We start from the raw sequence: 16,190 nt of genomic DNA, 5'->3' as shown, positions 1-16,190 counted from the left end.
TGTCACCCCATTGACACATAATGTGAGCCACATATGTAATTATACATGTTCTAATGGCCACATTAAAAAGAGCAAAAATAAACCGATGAAGTTAATTTAAATAATATATTTACTTAACCCAGTGTATAGAAATGTCATTGGCATGTAAAAATTATGAATGACATAATTTACTTTTTTTTTTTTCATTCTAAGCCTTCAAATCCAGTGTGTGTTTTACACTAACAGCACATCTCAATGCAGGAGCTAAATTTTCATCAGAAATCTTTGTTTATTCATTCATCCATTCCTTACCCAAGGACATGCTTAGAGAGAGAAAGGGGGAGGGGAGAGAGAGAAACATCGGTCGGTTGCCTCCCATACGTGCCCTGCCCAGGAATCGAACTGGCAACCTTTTGGTGCCCAAGATGACGTTCAACCCACGGAGCCACTCCGGCCGGGCAGAAATCTATATTTAGATGCCACGAAATTTACAGTGGTCATAAAATTGATCTATAATTAGATGTCATAAAATTTATAGTTGACAAAAGTGATTCATCTCCCCAGTGGTTCCAACATTCTTAACCGTTTCCCAGCAACAGAAGCTCGTGTCAGGTTTCAAGTAAGTTAATTAAACGTGAATAAAATGATCAATTTTCGACGCAGGCCCATTTCAAGGGCTCAGGAGCCACAGGTGGTTCGTGGCTGCTGTAGGGGCAGGGCCGGCAGGGCAGCTCGGGATGCGCACCCAGGCCCGGGAAGGGAGCGAGCGCTGAAACCCCGGCTGACCTCGCAGATCTGCCCCCAGCACCCCCCGGCCCCCGGCCCCCAGCCCCGAGCCCGACTCTGGTCTCTGGGAAAGTCTGGCAAGGGCTGGTGCCTTGTCCTACATGTGTGTGGGAGTGAGAGTAGCATGTATGGTACATGTTTCACAGTCCGCCCTCTGAGGACAGCCCTGGGTGATAGCATCTGCCAGTTTCTGAGCTGTAAGTGTCCCTCAGGCTGCAGAGGCGACGTCGCTCAGAGTGGGAAGGGGGTACCCTCCTTGATGGCCTGTTTCAGAAACGGTAGGTGTAAGTCACTCCAAGGGTATCCGTGACAGGGGACTGTGGTAAGTCATTAGGAGAGCGATGTGGTTTTGAGTATTGATCATCTTGGTATTTAATATGATTTTAAAAACGAAACTTCATTTGTAATAATGGCTGTATTTAACAACCGGCTTACAAAAATCCCTGAGGATTTCACATTGGCTCTCACAGGCCGGGGACCGATGTTTCCGGAGGCCAGGGAGCCAGACGGGGTGGGGGGGTGGGGGGGGTGGGGGGGGGAGCGTGGGCTGGCCCAGAGGGCTGCTGCTGGGTGTCACACAGCCAGCCCCGCGTTTGCAAAATGAGCCAGCTGGGTTCCAGAGAGGGTCTGGGGTTTACCCAAGGCCACACAGCAAATTCGTCACAAGGCCAGGGGCACAGAGGTCCTCAGCGACCGTGCAGGACAGACCTACTCGTGTCCACCGCCCGAAGGACGCCCCTCCACAGCTCGCTGCTGTTAGGAAAGAACGTCCAAGCCTGCAGGAAGTTCTTACTTATTGTTTTCTTGGTTAATCCTCACCCGAGAATGTGTTTTCCACTTACTTTTAGAGAGAGTAGAAGGGAGGGGGGCGGGGAGAGAGAGACAGAGACACAGAGACAGGCACAGGGATATCAATTGGTTGCCTCCCGGACACACCTGGATTGAACCTGCAACCCAGGGACGTGCCCTTGACCAGGAACTGAACCCAAGACCCTTCATGTGCGGGCCGATGCCCTACCACTGAGCCACACTGGCCAGTGCCCTACAGAAAGTTTTTATAAGAACTTATCTGAGCCAGCCCAGGCTGAGGGCGCCGGAGCCACCAGGCCTTTTGCTCAGTTTTTCCTCTTGCCCCCCTGCTCCCCGGTCTGTGCTTTCAAAGGGGACTCCATGCTGAGGTTGGGGACTCGGTGCTGAGGTTGGGGACTCCACACTGATATTACCTAAAAGCAGGGGCGGGGACCCTTTTTTCTGCCAACGGCCATTTGGATATTTATGACACCATTCGAGGGCCATGCAAAATTGTCACCTTAAAAATTAGCCGGCTATAGTTGGTCAAACATTTCATTCACTCATGCCTTAAGCCTTGGCAGGGCCAGACCAAATGATGTCCTGGGCCCTAGATGGCCCGAGGGCCGGACGTCCCCCACCCCTGGAAGCCGCAGGGAAAATGGTGGAAAATCCACCGAGTCCATTGCCGGAAAGAGCAATTTATGGCTTTGTTCATTTCTGAAGGTCCCAAGTTGGCTTCATACCGTATCTCGCGTGGGCAGTCTATCCCTGAGTCTTGGCTAAACTCCTGAGGCTTAACCTATTGGCCTCACAAGTATTGGGCAGTTGCATCGCCCGTCCGCCCTCACTAGGATAGTCTTCGGTGTGTCCTCTTATGTGGAGTGAACATGAAGGGGAAGGACCTCACCACCCAGCTCCATTCATCCAATCACAGGAACCGTGCTGAGCTTCAGCAGCAGCGGAAATGCCAAGCGGCCATGCCGGCATTAGCAGGTGGCCCTTCAGTGCAGTAACCAATGTTCCTGCTTACCGCCGGAGCCTCTGCTCCCAGAACGGAGCTGTGTGTAGACTGCCACCAAACATCCAGTGTGTGTCTTGACATCGTAAGTTTGGCCATAATTATCTCTCTTGTTAATACCCAGTGTTGAACCATTTTGAAAAATGTTAAGTTGAACATCTCTTAGATTAAGTTCTATTAATATTGTAAATGTCCTCAAATATTGGTCATCATGGACAGAATAAATAAAACACGGCATTACCATAAAAAAGAGATTTGCCCTGGCCAGTGTTGCTTAGTGGTTAGAGTGTTGCCCCCGCACACACAAAAGGGTCATGGGTTCAATTCCTGGTCAAGGGCATGCACCTGGGTTGCAGGCCCAATTCCTAGCTCTGGTTGGGAGGCAACCAATTCATGTGTGTCTCTCACATCAATGTTTTCTCTCTCCCATCTCTCCTTCCCCTGTACTCTCTCTAAAAAATATATATATAAAAATCAATAGAAAAAATACCCTCAGGTGAGGATTAACCAAAACAAAAAAAATCAACAAACAAAAAAGGAATTTATCTGAGCCAAAATTGTGAGGACATGCCCCAAAGCAAGAGATGAAGGGATTGAGAAAAATGCTGGGGAGAAGGGCAGGTTTATAGCTTATTTTATCTGTTAGAATCCAAGGAGAGAACCTCAGGAAGGTGCACGCAATCCATTGGTCGTAGAGTAAGGAGGCAGGAGAAAGCCAAGCGGGGGAACCTCTAGGCCTGGACATAAAGCGAATTGGAGGAACGCGTTCTTCTTGTACCTTGGTGGGTGCAGATGGCTAATAATGAACAGTCACCACCCCTAGCGATGGTGTGCGGGGAACAAGGCGACACTGAGGGGTTCTGTGGTCTCCTGCCCTGAGCCTTCCAGGGGCCTAGAAAAGAAAATCGCTCTGACATTCCCCGGATGTCATCCTAGATGCACAAGAACAATGGACAGAGCTCACCGAAGGTGAGACTGACCTTTGCTAAGGGACGTGACTAAGGCCTGGGACGTGACTGCCGCCAGGACCTGCCCCGCTGGGAATCTGTGGCCGGGCCCTCCCGTGTGGTCTGAGCGTGTGAGGCCTGCCGCGTAGCCTGCTGAGCCTGTGGCCTGCTCTGGCGCCCCTTTTGCTCCCGTGTCCTAGACCCGGTCCCTGGCACCAGGCTGGTCACCGCCTGCCGTCCTCACCTCCGGCCTCTTCTCCAGCTCTCCTGGGTCACGTGCGGGGACACCCCCAGGCAGCCCTCCCTGCTGGCATCTCCGCCTTTCCCCAGGCTTCGCTGTGAGCAGGGCACCCCCACAGGAAGACAGGTGACAGCAGGGGGGTGAGTGAGGGAAGGCCTGCCCTGGAGATGTGCACAGGTCAAAGGTCCCACCTTCAGGAAGTTTCTCTGCCCAGGAATCTCTTTGTTGGCGACCAAACAACAGCAAAGCAGGGACTCCATGGAATGCCCTCCCGCCACCCCCCCTCCCCCATGAATGTGCTGGTTTTGGTGCTGAATAGCCACCGTCTTCATTAATATAAAGACGCTGCCTCTCCCAAACCTCATTCATTCTGCTATCTCTCTCATAGTTAATATACTTCCTTTTAAATAAAGAAATTATGTATTTATTTAATCCTCACCTGAGGGTATTTTTCCGTCAATTTTTAGAGAAAGTGGAAGAGAGAGGGAAAGACAGAGAGAAATATCGATGTGAGAGAAACACATCGATTGGTTGCCTGGACCAGGGCCTCCTGGGCTGGGGAGGAGCCTGCAACCAAGGTACGTGCCCTTGACCAGAATCGAACCCGGGACCTTTCGGTCCACAGGCTGATGCTCTATCCACTGAGCCAAACTGGCTAGGGCAAGAAATGTTTTATTTAAAAGAGAACTATTTTTAATTAAAAGAAAACGTTAGTCTGACAACCCTAAATGGAAAACTAGGACCCACTGCCCTACAAAGAAATAAAATAAAAGACACCAGTCCGGTTAGTTCTAGCCCCGCCCCTCTGCCTTCAGCCTGAGCACCGCGCTCGCCCGCCTCCGCCCACCAGGTGCCAGTAGATGCCGCCTCCCCGCTCAGTGTGACAGCCAAAGCTGTCTCCAGGTGTTGCCAGGTGTCCCCGGAGGGGGGGGCGCGAGGAGGCGGGGGCAGAATTGCCCCGGGGTGGGAACCGCAGGTCTCTGCCACTCAGCCGTTGCTGTTGGGGGTGGGAGGGCGTCTCTCAGTCCAGGGCCAGCCCCCCCCCTCGCGCCCCCCCTCCTCCCCCGTGCAGTGAACCTGAGAGCAGGGCGCAGACTGGTGATCTCGGGCCAGGTTGGGCCCATGGACACGTTTTGTGGGCGTGTGTGATGCTTTTATAAATTTGTCGCTAGCGTTTGCCAGGAGATGCCACACAGAGTTCTGGCCTCTGCCTGTTCTTGAACAGCCAGGCTGCCTTCCTGCGTGGCCACAGTTGCCTGGCCTGAGCTGCAGCCGCCCCTCGACGTGTGCCCCCCTCGAGCCTCAGGCCTCACCACGCCCTATCGCACCCTGAGACGGGGGCTGCGTGCCATTGGCGGGTGGCGCTGCTTTTCTTAAAGGAGAATTGCGAGCAAGTGTTTCCCATCCCAGGTCTCTATCAGAACTGAAGAAAGTAAAGGTAACCGAGTTCCCGAAGTGTGTGAGGGGACACTGTTTCCATCAGCACAGCCTGCTTCGCTGCCCCGACGCTGCGGGCCTGTGACGCCAGGCCACCTGGCCCAGGGAGTCGAAAAATAGGCTTGTGGGGGGTCTGTGAGCTTCCTGGACACGTGTACCAAGCTGCGTGTGTGCGCGCGCGCGCGCGCGCGCGCGCGCGCGCGTGTGTGTGTGTGTGTGTGTGTGTGTGTGTGTGCGTGTGTGTGTGTGCGTGTGTGTGAGACCCTGACGGAGTGACCGAGGGCCTTTCGGGGTGTGGCTTCTTATCGGAAAGTGAACATTTAGGAAAGAGGAAGAGCAGGTCCCGGGTCACAGCAGGGTGTGGGCGGGCGGCCCGCTGGCCACACATGTCCATGTGACCGCATGTCACCCCCCAGGGTTTCTGTTGTCCCCGTGGGCTCGGAAGCCAGCTCTGGGCCACTGACAGAGATTGCATCTCCGCCCGGAAGAGGCCAGCGCTGGGAAGAGACTGGCGGTAGAAAGCAGCCGGCAAGCCTGGCCGGTGCGGCTCCGTGGGTGAGCGTCAGCCTATGAGCCAGGAGGTCACGGTTTGATTCCCGGTCAGGGCACGTGCCCGAGTTGTGGGCTTGATCCCTGGTGGGCAGCCCATCAATGATTCTCTCTTTCCCTTCTTCTCTTTGAAATCAATTAAAAACATTTAAAAAAAAAAAAAAGTAGCCGGCAACACGATGTGCGTTGTGAAAGCCCCCGTGTGCAGATGGGGCGCTGGGCGGGAGCCAGGAGACCCGTGCTCTCCCCGGATCTGGGGCTCACTGGCTGGGTGACCCCGGGCACAGTGACCCCGCCTGGTGCAGATGGTGGCCCCGGCTGGGAGCAGGCGGAGACCCACAGATGTGACAGGCAGGCTGGGTGAGCTGGGGTGTGCCTGGGACCTTGCCGTCGGAGTGGCCGCACTGGGGTCTCCGTGTCACGTTTACAGGAGCAGGGTGACTCTGTGGTCCGGCCACGTTCCCAAGCATCTCCGCGTGGGTTTAGTGAGCCTCCTGACCCCGTCCCCAGTGTCACCTGGCACACTCCTCCTGCTGTCACTCACATCCCAGTTGCTCACCACCTAGGAGGCAGGCCCTGCAGGTACACCCACTTGACGGGTGGGTAGACTGAGGCTCGGATCTCTGAGCGTGTCTCAGAGTTGTTCCGTTCGTGTCAGGAGAATGGGAGCCAGGCTGAGTGAATGCCTTATTTACGCAGATGTATTGGTCCCTTGGAGGCCTGTGCCCTCAGGGAATGAGTCGAGCTGTGCTGGGGGCTGCCCTAGGGGTGCAAAGGGCACGAACACCCACCCTGAGCCCCTTCCTGGCCCCGCTGCCACGCCCGTATCTCCACAGCGTCACCCCCTCCGTCTCTTCCCCATCAAATCCCGCTCGTCCCTCAGGGACCCTGTTAGCTGCCACAAACCTGGAACCGCTGAAGCTGAAAACGCCGCCTTGTTGCAGCGTGTGCATGCAGTTCCGTGACCCTGCTCATCCCTATGGATCCGCGTCCATCTCCCTGCCCCCTCCCTGGGTCCTGTCCCTCAGGGCAGCAGAGGGGCCAGCTCGAGCCTCGGCACAGCTGGCTGTGGGGAATGGTGGCTGGACAGACACGCGCAAACCGATCAAAAATGTGCGGCTACAGAGCTGCCCGGGGTCGAAAGGTCAGTCTGCATCTCCCTGGAGTCTGGTCTCAACCCTGACCGTGGTGTTGGCTGGGAGGTGGCGCGGTGAGGACACGGGGGGTGGCAGTGAGGACACGGGGATGGCGGCGAGGACACGGGCGTGGCGGTGAGGACACGGGGATGGTGGCGATTGCCAGGATGATGGCAGCGACTCTGCCTGTCCTGCTCAGGCTCAGTGTCCCCTCTGGCTAGGGGTCCCCTCTGGCTAGGAGTGTCTGTTGTGTTTACACACGCTGTCCCCCGAGACCCTCAGGATAGGAATGTGTTGTCCCCAGGTCACAGGTGAGGACATGGAGGCTCAGAGGTTAAGCACGTGCCCACAGTCACCAGGGGCAGCATTTGGACATGAGGTAGGCCAGTGGTCGGCAAACTCATTAGTCAGCAGAGCCAAATATCAACAGGACAACGATTGAAATTTCTTTTGAGAGCCACATTTTTTAAACTTAAACTTCTTCTAACACCACTTCTTCAAAATAGACTCGCCCAGGCCGTGGTATTTTGTGGAAGAGCCACACTCAAGGGGCCAAAGAGCCGCATGTGGCTCGTGAGCCGCAGTTTGCCGACCACGGAGGTAGGGAATGCTGACCCAGAGCCAGCGCTCCTGCCTCTGGGGAGACAGTGTCAGAGGAGGCAGGCAGCGGAATGTGAATCGCCTCAGGGCCACCCCAGAGATGCCCTGGGACTTGGGCCCTCCTTTCCCGTGGTGGGTGCTCAGCTCACACAGGCCCAGGGGAGCCCAGTGCCTGCCCCAGGCTTTCTGTGCCCATGTGGGCAGGGGGGGCGGGTGATGCGGAACCAGGCCAGCGTTCCTGGGCAGCCGGTGGGTGTGGGCAGCCCTCAATGGCCACATTGTTGGGACTGGAGCTCGGAGGCACGGAGGTCCAGGACTCCTCCTCCAGGGAAGGCTGCTGAGAGGCGGGGGCATTTCGGTGCTGACCGCTGTGTGTTTTGGTGGCTGGCTCCGACTCCTTCCTGCGGGCCTCTGTTGAGTAGCCCGGAGCCTGTCTCCCGGGCTGATGGGGGGGGCAGTGCTCTCTGGGGGCAGGCCTGCGGCGGACTGCAGCAGGTGCGGGCTCCCCCAGGAAGAAGCAGGCCCAGAGGGAAGGACTCTGCTCCAGGCTGCACGCCTGTGTCCTCGTGCCTTGGAGCCAGGCTGACCTGGGTGACCTGGGTTTGTCGCTTAGAAGCTGAGCGGCTTTGGGGGAGCCCTTTCCCCACCAAACCTGAGTTTGCCCCACAACGGCTCACAGGGGTGCGGAAGGAAGCGCTCAGAGAGTGCTGAGCACGGGGCCAGGCCTGCTTCAGTGCTCAGCGATGGCAGCCACGGTCTGTCTCGTGGGGGACGAGGAGGCGGGGCAGGCTTGCCGTGCCTGGCTGTCTGCAGAATCTGACCGTCAGCTCTGTGAGTCAGCTTCTGGCTGTTTTGCCCTGATTTCTGAGCATCTTAAGGTCACTGAAACGTTGCATTCATATTCATTCATTCATTCATTCATTCATTCATTCATCCACCCGTCCATCACACACTTATTGGTCATGTCCTGGGTCCCAGGCTCTGAGAGTGGGTGTGAATGGACTTTTATAAATATAAACTGCCCAGTCAGTGATAAAGTGACTTCAGTCACCTGGAACCCTCCAATGTCCTTGTTGCAAATGACTTTACAGCCGTGGGAAGCTTCCTGTTCCAGGTGGGGAAACTGAGGCTCCAGCAGGAAAGGGGCTGTGACCGGCCCGCAGAAGGACGGTGGCAGATCCGGGACCTTGTCCAGACCCCCCGGCTGCGCTTACTTCATTTAGTGCCAGGAGCGCTGCCCGCGTTGACTTACTGAGCACCTTCCGGTCCCCAGTGCCCCTGCGGCTTCAGGAAAGGCGGGGAGGGAGGGACCCGCCCCGGAGCACACGCGGGTCGCCAGGATGCTGACGCCTCACCGCCGGCTTGGCCGTGCCTCAGTGGCCTCTCGGGGACCGTGGCTGTGGCATTGGCTGACCCAGTTCTGCCGCGTGGCCCTGCGGCCTGTGGCCCGGAAAGCTTCTTGTCTGGATCCTGTGGGTGGCCGCAGGGCGCTGTTATCTGGGCCCGGACATCCCAGCTCCCTTATCTCCGGGCGAGCCAGCTCCCTTGGTATGTGTGAGCTGAGCAGGGCCCGGCGGGGTTGCAGGAAGGGGGCGGAGGGGCCCTCGCCGTCACCACCCCGGGGCTGTGTGCGACTCCAGCACTCTGCTTCCTCCTTGAGCCACAAGGAAGGCACGAGGGGGTCACTAGGTCCCTTTCATCAGGCAGAGGCCGGAGCCCGGGCTTGGCACCCAGATAGGCCCAGGTCAGATCCCGGCTCTGCCGTGTAGCGTTTGTGTAACCTTTTGAGCCTCAGTTTCCCCGTCTGTAAAATAGGAGCAAGGTGTCACCAAAAGCTGACAGTAATCTGTGACGTTTCTCAAGCAGTGACTTCCTGTGTGCCGGGTGCTGTCCTCATGCCCGGAACACATTATCCTGTTTCATCCTCACACCAAACCCCACGGGGTACAGGCAGTTTTTTAGGATACCCACCTCACATGGTGCGTGTGGGAGAATCCATGCAAAGCATGTGGTGTGGGGCCTGGCCCAGGGTTAAATGTCATGGGTGGGGAAACGGAGGCTGACCCTGGCGAAGCCACCTGGCCACTGCTTACCACGTGAGGAGGAGGAGGGCCTGGAGTGAGGCCAGAGGCGGAAAGCTGCCGCGTGGGGCTCTGTGTGTGACTGAGAAGGTGGATGCCAGCCGGGCGCAGCACCGGGGAGTCAGTGTTCAGTCCTGCGGGGTCCATCTGGTAGAGAGGAGAGACGTGACGTTCTGGGGCGTTGAGCTGGGTCCTCCTTTGCACAGTTCCAAAGGAGGGTTAGAGGGACCTGTCCCAGGGCCCGGGGCAGAGAGCGTGCTTCGTGAATGGAGCTGTGTGCTCAGTGCTTAGTCCCCATGGCTACTGCAGTGCAGGTCCGGGCAGGTGCGTGGGGAACCCACAAACGAATGAATGAATGAATGAATGAATGAATGAAGGAATGATCGGAGTGGTGATGTGGCCGCCAGGATCACACGCCAGGCCCTGTCCCTCAGGCTGCACTGACAGCTGCTTAGTCTAAACGGGCGGGCGGGGCTGGAGGCAAACACAGGTTTCCAGTTTCCTTTGGCCTCCAGCCGAGAGGAAAGCCAGGGAGTGCGGGCTGCCGCCTGTCTGCCGTCCGTCCCCGTCCGTCCCCCGTCCGGCACGTAAGAGCGTGTCTGTGGGCCGGGGTCTCCAGGGACACAGAGCTCCGAGGGCCGTGGTCTGACCAGGGGGCCGGGGAAAAGCCAGCCTCCCTTACCGAAACGCGCTTCCTGAGCCCGAGCTCAGGCCGACCCGCCTTGTTGTTTCTTCTAAGTTGCTTCTTGAAAAGCTCCATCTGTTGCAATCTGCCGTGTTTCCTAATGCAAATCCCTAAAGCCTCTTTGCCGCTGCCCAGGGCTTCTCGAACCACCGCTGCGGAAGGCTCAGTGGGGTGATCGCGGCTCTTGCCCCGGCCCCTCGCTCTTGGGTCAGCGGCGAGAAGTGAGGGGAGCAGCGATGAGGAAGTTGAGCTGTTTAATAAGGAGCACGAGAGACAGTCATCCGCCAGTGTGTCTCCAGGAGTCCTCTCTGCCCGCTGCATTGTGTTGTGTTAGCGGGAGGAGGGGTGTGCCCGGGCCAGGCCTTTGTGAATTCCTGTGAGCGGTGGTTCTCAAAGTGTGGTCCGGGGACCAGCAGCAGCACCCCTGGGTCATGGTTAGAAACACAGATTCGTGGGCTCCCCTCCAGACCCACCATAGCAGAAACCCTGGGGTGGGACCCATCTGTGTGTGTGTTTTTTAAAATTTATTTAATATTTTCATTGATTTCAGATTGGAAGTGCGGGGGCGGGGGGGAGAGACAGAGAGAGACAGAGAGAGACAGAGAGAGACACATCAGTGATGAGACAGAATCATTGATCGGCGGCCTCCTGCATGCCCCACACTAGGGATCAAGCCTGCAACCCGGGCAGGTGCCCTGACTAGGAATCGAATAGTGACCTCCTGGTTCACAGGTCGATGCTCGGCCACTGAGCCACGCGGGCCGGCCCGTCTGTGGTTTAACAAGCCCCCCAGGTGGTCCTGATGCCGGCCCAGGTTCAGAGCCCCTGGTGCAGTGCCTTCAGCGGGTCCCACCTAGAGGTTCCTGGGAAAGTCGCACTTGCCCCACGGGAGGGCGTCCTTGTCCTCCTCTCAGTGCCCTGATTCAGCCTCAGGATCTCTTGCCAAATGTGCGCGACTGGATACTTTCCCTAACGAGTACCAGGAAAGTGTCAGCTCAGACTAACTTGAACAACAGGAGACATTCACTGGCGTGCTGTCCTATTTGAAAAGTCCGGAGGGAGGTCAGGTTTGGGGGGAGCTGGAGCAGGGCCGTCACCCCGTGATTCTCTCTGCCCGCCTCTTTGTACCAGCTGTGTCTTCACACCGGCTTCCCTCTGGTTGCAAGGTGGCTGCCTGCACCCATCAGGGCCATGCGCTTCCTAGTCTCCTCCAGAGGGAGACATCACGGCATCCCACAACACCACGCAGAACTCGCCAGCTCGGCCCTGGCTGGTGTGGCTCAGTGGATAGAGCATCAGCCTGGGGGTTTGATTCTGGTCAAGGGCACATGCCTGGGTTGTGGGCTCGATCCCCAGTGTGGGGGTGTGCAGGAGGCAGCCGATCAATGATTCTCTCTCATCATTGATGTTTCTGTCTCTCTCCCTCTCCCTGCCTCTCCGAAATCAATAAAAATATATTTAACAAAACAAACAAACAAACAAACAAACCAAAAACCTCACCAGCTTTGCTGTGATCAGCCAGCCCCAAACCAGCCATCAGGGCAAAGGCTGAGAACCCCCCTGATGGGGGTGAGGGGCGGCCCATCCCGCTCTCATGGCTGTTTCAGGAAGGGAAAGTGTTGCTGTTTGCCCCAAACCCACTGCCCCCTGCTTTCCCAGCTCCCAGGTAGCACATCCGGGGTCTCCCTGCAGCAGGAACCGGCCTGCAGCACCCCTTGTTCGAACCCTTCGGTGCCTCTCCCCAGCCACACACACAGGGCTCTCGGGTACGGTTCGCGCCCTGGGATGTTCCAGTTCCAGGTCACCTTTGCAGCCTGCTCCCTTCCCATCCTTCCAGCCCCGTGGGACACTTCCCCCTCCCCCTTCCCTCACTCCACCCCCCTCCCCCTTCTACACGCCTCCAGGCGGCCCTGCCTCTGCACTTGCTGTGTTCTGCCTGGAATGTTGTTGTCTTTCTTCACCTGGTACATTTGCCCTTCAGAAACCAGCCCGGTGTCTCCTCCTCCGGGCAGCCCTCCAGGGTAGCTCCAGGCCTGGTTACCACTTCACCCATGGGCTTCTGTGAAATGCATCACCGCGTGCCTGTGCCATGCCTGTGCTGCTCCCCTCTGTGTCTGCCTCTGCCGGTGGCCTTGGGGCAGGGACCTGTCTGATTTGTCCGAGGTCCCCAGTCCCCAGGTTTGTCACAGACTAGCAGCGCAGATAGTGTTTGTTGACTGAATACTACTTTTATGGCCCCGCTGAGCCTAGCAATCCAGGGCCCCGGGTAGGCCCTGAGGGATAATTGTCCGTGGGTTGAGCTGCTCACAAGCCTCCCTTCTCCAGGTCCCGAGAAAACCCAGAGCCACACGCTACTGGCCGCCCTCTTGAGGGAGCAGGAAGCACCAGCCTCCGTGGGGTCGAGGAGTCGGTCCTTGGTACCGGGAGCCGTTGGAGTTGGGGCTTGCGGAGGGCTCGGAGGCCTGAGCTTTGCACCCAGGCACCCTGGATCCCCCGGAGCCTCTTTTCATCCCAGGACGCGGCGGGCACTGCGGCCGGGCTTTGATTACAGACGGCACAGGCACCCCGGCCCTCAGATGAATACACGCATCGGCAACCTGGGGTTATGTTAGGCGTGTTCTTTCCGAGTTTAAAAAAAAAAAAGTACACTTCTAATATAAAATTTTATTTTTTAAAAATAATATATTTTTCATTGATTTCAGAGAGGAAGGGAGAGGGAGAGAGAATCATTGATCGGCTGCCTCCTGCACGCCCCCTACTGGGGATGGAGCCCACAAGCTGGGCACGTGCCCTTGACCGGAATCGAACCCAGGACCCTTCAATCCACAGGCCGACACTCCATCCACTGAGCCAAACTGGCCGGGGCTCTAATATAAAAATTTATAACATGTTCATTGACTAAAATGTGGAGAATACAAGTACAGACCCCTTGTAATCCTTCCCTGGGTATTGATGTGTGTGCTTTCTCTCTCTTTTCTAAGCATGCATATTGAGTAACTTCCCAAGGCATTAAGATGACTATTTTATTTATTATTACTTATTGCGGTTATTATTTTGCTCATCAAATCCCTTGCATTTCTTTTCTTTTTTTAAAATATATTTTATTGATTTTTTACAGAGAGGAAGGGAGAGGGATAGAGAGTTAGAAACATCGATCAGCTGCCTCCTGCACACCTCCTACTGGGGAGGTGCCCGCAACCAAGGTACATGCCCTTGACTGGAATCGAACCTGGGACCTTTCAGTCCGCAGGCTGACGCTCTATCCACTGAGCCAAACCGGTTTCGGCAAATCCCCTGCATTTCTGAGAGTCCTGTCCCTGAGGAGCTGAGAGGTAGGTGTTAAGACCCATGTAACGGGCCTGGCCAGTGGCTCAGTTGGTTGAGCGTCGTCCTGTGCACCGAAGGGGTTGCTGGTGTGGTTCCTGGTCAGGGCACATGCCTGGGTTGGGGGCTAGATCCCCGGTGCGGTGTGTGTGGGGAGGGGGCAGCCTATCGTGCTTCACTCTCGCTTCGATGTTTCCCTTTCCCTTCCACTCTCTCTAAAAAAAAAAAAAAATTTTTTTTTTTTTAAAGATTCATCTAATGGTACTCAGTGAGAACAAAGTCATGAAAGGGTCATTTTTTTGTGCATCACTACAAAAGGCATGAAGCCTTGAAACATTTAAAGCTAACAGGAGGAACAAAAACCACTTTCCAAAAATGAAGAGCCCTAGCCGGTTTGGCTCAGTGGATAGAGCGTCAGCCTGTGGACTGAAAGGTCCCAGGTTCGATTCTGGTCAAGGGCATGTACCTTGGTTGTGAGCACATCCCCAGGAGGGGGTGTGCAGGAGGCAGCTGATGGATGTTTCTCTCTCATCGATGTTTCTAACTCTCTATCCCTCTCCTTTCCTCTGTGTGAAAAATCAATAAAATAAAAAAGAAAAGAAAGAAAGTATAACTTATAAAAAAGAAGAAGAAAAAGCGACCCATTTTGCTGGCAATGTTTACGAAAAGGTTGACAGAACGTGACTCTGACACATGCCCTGGTTCCGAGCGGGACTGCTGGGTCAGAAAGCTTCGAACTTTGTACGTGCGGGTGAGAGGGCAGCGATTTCCTAAAAGCATTGTGTCGCGGTCCGCACACAAGTTGCGGAATAGCGTGGGTTCAGCCCTGGCACACGGCCGAGAGCTGGTGCCTTTGTTTGTGGGAATAAAACAAAGCTAAGCGCAGGGCGTCCCAGCAGCCCAGGCGCAGAAGTGAAAGAAGAAAAGGGAAGCGGCAGGGGTCACGGAGCGCCGAAGAGGAAGCGAACCAGGCCGGTGGGAGCTGGGCTTTCCTGGCGGCACCCGGGGGAGGGCTGGTGTGCCGGCGGTTCCCCTGAACCAGGGGGAACCGCTGGGGTTGCCACGTCTCCCGCAGACTCGGGGGTAACTGGGTGTGTGGAGGAGCTCGTTCTCGGAGCATGTTTTTGTGGGAAGCTAAGGGACGTGTCTGAGTGTGACCCGTGAGGTGCTTCCTGGTGCCTCCGTTTGCTGGAGGTTTAACAAGTGCATGTGGCTGGTGTGTTGTTCACTTAGTCTTGGTGCTACTGGAGGTGGAGGTGATGAGGGAATTAGGCTCGGGGAGAGGCTGTGATGAGGGAATTAGGCTTGGGGAGAGGCTGTGGATTACCCAAGGGCACATTGCCCGTTAAGTGGCACTGCCAGGACGGGGCTCGTCTACCGCCTTTTCCTTTTCGACTGCGTCCTGTTAGACTCGGAGCTGTCGGCCCTTCTGACCGCCCCTCGGGCCGTGCGCCTGCCTCTGGGGTGGAGGGACTTCCCAACAGCAGGGCCAGGAGCCGCAGGTGGGAGAGATGCTGAGAGCGTCTTGACGTTTGGGTCACTTTCCACCCTTCCCACCACCTGAATCTGCACTGAAGCAACAAGAGAAAGCATGCTGGCACATCTGAGCCCAGAGGGGGTGAGAGTGAAGACGGGAGGAACCCAGAGGGGGAGCCTGTGTGGGTGCTCACGGCACTTTTTACTCTAATTGCCCTTTTCCGTTTCCTGCACTGGGCTGGAGCCCCTTGAGGGCTTGGGCCTCGTGGTTCTCCCAGGGCCTGCTCCCAGGGGGGTGTGTTGAATGAATGAAGGAAGGAAGGAAGGAATGAGTGAGTGAGTGAAGGAATGAGTGAAGGAATGAGTGAGTGAATGAGTGAGTGAATGAGTGAGTGAATGAGTGAGTGAATGAATGAGTGAATGAGTGAGTGAATGAGTGAATAAGTGAGTGAGTGAGTGAATGAGTGAGTGAGTGAGTGAATGAGTGAGTGAGTGAAGGAATGAGTGAGTGAATGAGTGAGTGAATGAGTGAATAAGTGAGTGAATAAATGAATGAGTGAGTGAATGAGTGAGTGAGTGAGTGAGTGAAGGAATGAGTGAGTGAATGAGTGAGTGAGTGAGTGAGTGAAGGAATGAGTGAGTGAATGAGTGAGTGAGTGAGTTAGTGAGTGAAGGAATGAGTGAGTGAGTGAGTGAGTGAAGGAATGAGTGAGTGAGTGAGTGAGTGAGTGAAGGAATGAGTGAGTGAGTGAGTGAGTGAGTGAAGGAATGAGTGAGTGAGTGAGTGAGTGAAGGAATGAGTGAGTGAATGAGTGAGTGAGTGAAGGAATGAGTGAGTGAGTGAGTGAAGGAATGAGTGAGTGAGTGAGTGAGTGAGTGAAGGAATGAGTGAGTGAGTGAGTGAATGAGTGAGTGAAGGAATGAGTGAGTGAGTGAGTGAGTGAGTGAGTGAGTGAAGGAATGAGTGAGTGAATGAGTGAGTGAGTGAGTGAGTGAGTGAAGGAATGAGTGAGTGAGTGAAGGAATGAGTGAGTGAGTGAGTGAGTGAGTGAGTGAGTGAGTGAAGGAATGAGTGAGTGAGTGAGTGAGTGAGTGAGTGAAGGAATGAGTGAGTGAATGAGTGAGTGAGTGAATGAGTG

At 55.7% G+C, this 16,190-nt stretch overlaps 1 protein-coding gene across 1 annotated transcript in view; it reads left to right on the top strand.

The window, feature by feature from the left end:
- Positions 1 to 16,190, top strand: part of STK10 (serine/threonine kinase 10) — an 83,360-nt gene that overhangs the window by 25,047 nt on the left and 42,123 nt on the right. The gene's annotated exons all lie outside the window — the stretch shown is intronic.

Source organism: Cnephaeus nilssonii (genome assembly GCF_951640355.1).
Source record: "Cnephaeus nilssonii genome assembly, chromosome: 5".
Lineage (NCBI taxonomy): Eukaryota > Metazoa > Chordata > Mammalia > Chiroptera > Vespertilionidae > Cnephaeus > Cnephaeus nilssonii.
Note: the sequence above shows the minus strand (reverse complement) of the source record. Positions and strands in the feature narration are given on the sequence as shown.